This window comes from Amphiprion ocellaris, chromosome 22, assembly GCF_022539595.1.
Source record: "Amphiprion ocellaris isolate individual 3 ecotype Okinawa chromosome 22, ASM2253959v1, whole genome shotgun sequence".
Lineage (NCBI taxonomy): Eukaryota > Metazoa > Chordata > Actinopteri > Pomacentridae > Amphiprion > Amphiprion ocellaris.
Genome location: NC_072787.1, coordinates 4,562,691 through 4,569,601, shown reverse-complemented (window position 1 = coordinate 4,569,601; position 6,911 = coordinate 4,562,691). Strand labels below are relative to the sequence as shown.

Genomic DNA, 6,911 nt, shown 5'->3' with positions numbered 1-6,911 from the left:
CCACTGGTCAGATTGAACTGCTCCTATATGCTATAAAAAGCTAACAAGTCTTCACTTTCCTCCTCTCCAAGTCCTATGTCATCGCATCTTGATATGATTACAGGCTTTAGTGGTAAATAGTTTGCTCAAAGTGTTTATTGCCCTTATGTGCTGAAATCTCCTGCCAGTATGACGTACATGTAAGTGTGCCATTAAATAGGATTTTGATGGAACTAAAATGTTTTAAAGAACCTCACAATGAACCACCAAGTGTTAAATAACTGTAATAATGCAAAACTTAAACTTCAAAAGCTTTATTTCTGCAGCTTGGCACTAAAAATAACTAACACTTCACCCTCCAACTCTGCATCTGGCTGCCTCTGTGGGTTTAAGCATTTTGTTTGTCTTCACACTTCTGAAGTACTCAGTATGAAAAAAAGCTGCTTCAGTTGATTCAAGTCCACTTTTAACTGGTTTACAACTGTTGCCTGTTGAGACAAGCAGCCAAGACTTTGGCTGTTTTTGGTCTAAAAAAAAGTTGCTTCATGGGCACAGTACCGAACAGCTCTTCATGTGGTGGAGAAATGTTTGTGACAAAAGGATAATGTGCCAGAGAAAGTGTGACCAGAGGATCAAGTTTATCCAAGGCTGGAGGAAAAATGAAGAAGATGGAGCTGCTGATGGAAAAATATGGGTAATACAGCCTGGTTTGCTGTGGAATATAATTTTATTCAGACACCAAAAATACCAGATTTGGTTGAGGAAAGGATCTTGGGCAATAAAAAACACACTGTTGCTACAGTTATCACATTCAACAAAGCCTTATTTTGTGCATTTCCAGGGTGATGACTTCAAAGATGGGATCTTCCATAATATCAGATAGTCAAATCACTGTTCACTGTTCTTAAGTTGAGTATACTAACAGACCTTTGACGGATTCTGATATCCATGTTTGTTCATTTTCTTAATTTTCTTAATTTTCTTATACACAATTTTAGTATAAAGTGGAACATACCCAATGTGTACTGCTGCCATTAGCTAACATACAGGTTTCTAGTATCACTTGTCTGCTCCACCCTGTTTTCCATATTGGGAAGGTTCTATGTAAAACCAGAAAACATGATATCAACCACAGAGACATTCCCTTGGTTTGAATAAAGTTATTTTAAGCTAATTATTCCATTGATTTCACTTTGGTTTTGCCATTTGCATTTGGAAAAAAATGTTCCAAAAAGACAATCCCTCACCCTACAAACTCTTTATTTATATGGTTTTCCTGCAACCTCACAAATGCTTCCACAGAACCTCAAGTGTGACAGGCCTGCTGTGCCTACATAGTCACAGCTGCTAAAGTATGATTTAAAAATTGCTGTTTCAGAGAGGAGTTTAAAATGACGCTCAATCTACACAGTGAAAACTCAGCTCTTGCCAAAATTTCCCGAACACCTGAATCTTCACATCATGGTTAAGTGCATGCAGACTGCATCTTAATTCATGACATGATGTGTTTTTTTTTTCCCACAGCACTAAAAATGGTTGTCTTTCTTCCTTTTTGATGAATAGCATCCACCTGTGGTGAAAATAAGGTGTCCTGCTGAGACACGCTGAAGCTCTGCTGCAAATGAAAATACTTGTATTGGATTGACCGCTGAAGACATTGTTGGAAACCAGGTTCGATTTATGAATCAATTTGTCATCATCACAGATTGTCAAAGCAGAGCCGACAATGTTCAGCGGATTTTCATTTGTCATCTCAGGACCGTCTCGGCTCTGATATGAGTCATTCTCCATTTCTCACATTCACAAAATTGCTTTCCCTTTGTCAGAGCTGATAATCACTTGTATATTGTAGTCACTTAATGATTAGAATGAAGTCTTCCACGAGAACCAATCTAAAGGGAAAAAAACTGCCTGATCTAAAGGTTAAAGTGTGAATGGTTTGTAAACAGAGAATAATGATTGAATATGCCAGGAGTAAATGTCAATGCTGGATACATTATGCAGGTTGGACAAGACAAATGTTTTCTGTGACAGGAAAAGTATGGAAGCAAATCAGACTCATCAGATTCTGAATTTTAAAAGCTGCTGAATTTCTTACTTTGAATTTTTTTTTGCATCAAAATTACGTATGTAAATTTTTTATGCCTGAATTTAGCTCATCAAAATTCTAAAAACCAGTTAAAAATTCAATGTCTTCAAAATTCACCATCAAAAAATTCAATGTTCAAAATTCGCTGTCAAAAAATTCGCTGTTCACATCCGGGGGACTCAGGCGTAAACAATCGATCCTGGCCAAAATCGAACCAACGCCCAGCCAATCACGTGGCGCTCCTCCGGTCATGTGACGCAGACGGTTCACCTCACAAGACCGGGGTCAACCATGGCTACCAGCATGAACGACGGCGCTTCAGTGAGTGTATTAATCCTTTTTTGTCCTGTATGTGTTTTGTTTTTGTGAGAGTCAGTAAGCTGTAATGCATGCCGTTAGCTGCGCTAGCACAGCGTTAGCCGCGCTAATACAGCGCTAGCGACGCTAATACAGTGTTAGCCGCGCTAGCCGCGCTAATACAGCGCTAGCCGCGCTAATACAGCGTTAGCCGCGCTAGCCGCGCTAATACAGCGCTAGCCACGCTAATACAGCGCTAGCCGCGCTAGCACAGTAATGAGGTCATACAGACAGCACGTTCTGCAGCTGGGTAGTTGAGTAACAATTTTATAAACGCACAAATGAGTGGAAGTGTGATTTATGCGCCCGAAAATGCAGTTAAGTCACAGAGCAGTGTAAAGAAACTGGTCACCTAGCAAACTGAATTAGTCTAGGTAACACTTTGTTTAATATGTGTGTTTTCTGCTCAAGTTAATGTCCTGGTTTGATTCATTTTAAATTCCTGATCTTGTCAGGTGAGTTGGGAGAACAGGTAGGGGACGGAATCCAACAGTGCACTTAGTTTTGTCAGTCAAGTAAAACTAACTAGAGAACAACACCTAACATATCTTGACTGGCAAGTGCAAATACAGGCCAGGATGTCAGTCTTAAATGATGCGCAGTCCTTGTAACGTCCTGGGAATGTAAGGTCTCATAGCAGGTGGAGGCTGTCAGGTATCTGCCATTCACTACTTCTGAGGAGAGAGTTCTTGGTAGAGTCTCCCATCCAGTCCAGAATTTCACCAGACTGGTCAGTTCAGACGGTGTTGCTATGGAGTGGATTAAAATTGATTAAATAAATGGCTACAACAAATGATCAAAAACAATCTAGGGTACGCATACTAAACAGGAAATAGTTGAAAAATGGGCTGCATTTATCTATCATTGCACAATAACTCTTGATATAGCATGCTGTGAAAGAATGGTTGGCTATGAACAGGGCAGTCTAGGGCAGTTCATTTCAAGCTATTCACTCACAGTTGTAACTATTTTGACTGCACAGTTTAAAACCTTTCAAGATCAGGAGTAATTTAAAATGAATCAAACCAGGACATTAACTTGAGCAGAAAACACACATAATAAACAAAGTGTTACCTAGACTAATTCAGTTTGCTAGGTGACCAGTTTCTTTACACTGCTCTGTAGGGTTGCCACCCGTCCCTTAAAATACGGAAACGTCCTTTATTTGACAATTAATTGTTGCGTCCCGTATTGAATCAATACGGGACGCAAGTTGTTCCATATTTTCATAAATGTCTCATACACGTCTGTCACACACTCATCAAAACTGCATAATGAATAAAATAAAACACAGGAAATATTAAGGGCAGCCATTTTCCTCTTCGTAGGACCTATGCAGCGAGGACCCGATGCCAGGTCCAGTGGACAGACTTCAGACGTCTCTGTGTGTCCCGTCCTGTCCGGTCCTGTCTCTGGTTGCCTGGTTACAGACGCTGCTGCACCCGCACGTTTAAAAATGTCTACACCTGAAACTCCACCATGTCTAAAGAAGCAACGTTTGCAAATGTACAGACTGGAGTGGGAAGAGTGGAACCCCTGGCAATGGATACAAGGCAAACTGTGTTTTCTGTTGCTCATGGACTGGCTGAAGTAAGGCAGCATCAGGAGACAAACATGGAGGAAATATGAGAACAGAGAGAACCCAACCAGCAGGTCACAGTTTATCATCATCTAATCATCTCCTGAAGTCCATATGGTAAGTGGACATCATGATGAGATCAGCTAGATTTCCTACAGTATATGGCTGTGAATTTACCAGAGGATGCTTATAATAATGCTGATGTGGCCGTAGACTCTACACTATTTTAATGACTCAGTAAATGCCTAAGTTGGTTATTATTTTTTAAATACTTTTTAGTTTTTAATAAACATTTATTTAATAGCCTATATGTAATCAAACATGGCCTTTGCCTAAAAAGAATAATATTTCATTGCACAAGTAAAAGTATAGTAATTTTTAAAACTGTTCAAATTATTATATGTTGCTAAAAAACAAAAAACACAAACAAAAAACACATCATAGTAATATGTCAATTAAAAAAGCCTATAATATAGCATGTTCCCAACAAATGTCATAGTATAGCCTTTGGTCCAGAAAATGTCCATAGTATAGCATGTCATCCAACAAACGTCCATAGTACAGCATGTCGCCCAACAAACGTCATAGTATGGCCTTTGGTCCAGAAAATGTCCATAGTATAGCATGTCGCTCTAAAATTGTCATAGTTTAGCATGTTGCTCTTAAAACATCATAGTATAGCATGTCGTCCAAGAAACGTCATAGTATAGAATGTCACTCAAAAAATGTCAGAGTGTAGCCTTTGGTCTAAAAATGTCATACTATAGCATGTCGCTCCAAAAACGTCAGAGTATAGTCTTTGGTCCAACAAACGTCATAGTATAGCATGTTGTTCAGAAAACGACATAGTATAGCATGTCGCTCTAAAAATCTCGTAGTGTAGCATGTCGCTCTAAAAACGTCATAGTATAGCATGTCGTCCAACAAATGTCATGGTATAGCCTTTGGTCTAAAAACGTCATAGTATAACATGTCGCCCAAAAAACGTCATATTATAGCCTTTGGTCTAAAAACATCATAGTATAGCATGTCGCTCAGAAAACGTTATAGCATGTCGTTCTAAAAACGTCATAGAAAAGCCTTTAGTCCACAAAACGTTGTTGTGTCCCGGCTGTCTGAAGTAGGTGAGGAGCAACACAAAAACAGTACAAACGCTGGTTTCCAGAGGGTTTGACGAGTATTTATTTGAAAGACTAAGTTTACAACAACACAACATGTGAGGGGGTTAAAAGCAAATGGGTGTTAGCAAAATAAAAATAAATAAACACAACTAAAAGTGAACTTCACGTTGACATTGATGGGCATTCCAACCAGGAACAAAGTAAAAGACAATCAATACAAAAAAAAACCTCTTCCTGTTCACCTCTTAAAACCCCAAAACACACCGCAGTAGCAGCCTAAACTAAAACTACCAATGGGTTCCTGTTTTCCTTTCTGAACAATTCAAAGGTCCCTCTCTATCTCCCCACACATCCACCAACCACTGGAACACATCTCCAAAGTTCTGCTGGACCAGCTCAGCTTCCCCTCAGAAGAAGTGCTGCCACCTGCCAGATGAAGGAGCCTTTTGAGAGGCAGCTGGCATCGTGATTGGACTGTACTTTGGTCTGTTCCAATCCAGCTTCAGCTCCAGAGACGGCAGGCGGGACGAGTCAACGGAGGCCTGGTGGACGAAGGCATGAAGCTGAGTACAATCCAGAAAACAACAGAGGAGGAGTGCAGCAGCCCAGGGCCAGAACAACCAGAGTTGCATCGTATGTCTCTTAGAAAACATCATAGTAGAGCCTTTGGTATGAAAAAACACCATCGTATACATCATATATTGTACAAATAACAAGTCAAAGGAAAGAGACATACATTGTAGAATTGTAGTAATTGTGGGCTGACTGATTTACTGATTATCAGTATTTTATTTTTTTTTACTGATTTACGGTAATAAATACATTTAAAAATGGCGCTACTTTGGCTCTGAACCTTTATCTACCTGTGGTCGCTCTGTCTTCTGGAGTGATTTGATTGGTTATACGTAACGAATAAAACTCTTTTAACTTAACATCTGTAAACAAAACAAAAACATCAACAAAGTTTTCTGTTAGAGTTTGTGTTCTTCAAAGTTTAACTCCAAGATTTTAAATACTTTCATTTACTGCAAATGAATATCTACTCCAAATGTCTCACTAATAATCATTATCAGCCTTAAAAACCCACAAAACACCCCTCTATACTCAACCACACTTAGTACAGTTCGGTTCCCCCTTCTATAAATCTGCTTGGAATCTTCCACTTCCTGTTTGTCAAAGTGGCCTTCTACCTGGACAGGTTTTGTTGGAGCTCATGCAACAAACATTTTGGGTAACTGCACTTTAATATGGATGGATGACACTGAATTAGAGTCTGTTTTAATGAGACTGAGTTAAGATGTGTAGCTCTGTCATTAAATAGAAAATTATTTCTCTGAATTCACAGAGAAAAGTCTGAAATGTTTGCTGGGTTAGCGTCCCACATGTTCTTTGGCTCAGCTAAAGCTAACTCTCTCCAACTTCTGGATCTCTTGAGTTGCTTGTTGTTAATATATCTTGCTAGAGGTGCTGAAGCTCAGAAAGTCTGAGATGTTTGTTCAAAGTAAGCTCATTCTCAAGTCTGATCTGAACTGTCCTCTTTTGTTTGAACTTTCCCTAAACTTAGGAGTTAATGACAGAGCAGCACATCCAGACTCGGTCTCATTTATGTAGAAGTTAAACTTCAGTGTCATTCATTGATGTTAAAGTGCAGTTTTTCAAATGTTTGTTGCACATGCTCCTGACCAAACCAGTCCAGGTGGAAGACGATGTGAAGAGAAGGCTCCAGAGGATGAATATCACACATTTACGTTGGAAATAAATGTCCTTTCATTAGACATTGTCATGC

General features: G+C 39.4%; 1 long non-coding RNA gene across 1 annotated transcript; it reads left to right on the top strand.

The window, feature by feature from the left end:
• The first annotated feature begins 3,682 nt into the window (after positions 1-3,682).
• Positions 3,683-5,959, top strand: LOC129347968 (uncharacterized). The gene is made up of 2 exons (XR_008600337.1): positions 3,683-4,121; positions 5,454-5,959. It is a non-coding gene; the product is annotated as an uncharacterized LOC129347968 (long non-coding RNA).
• Positions 5,960-6,911: the final 952 nt, after the last annotated feature.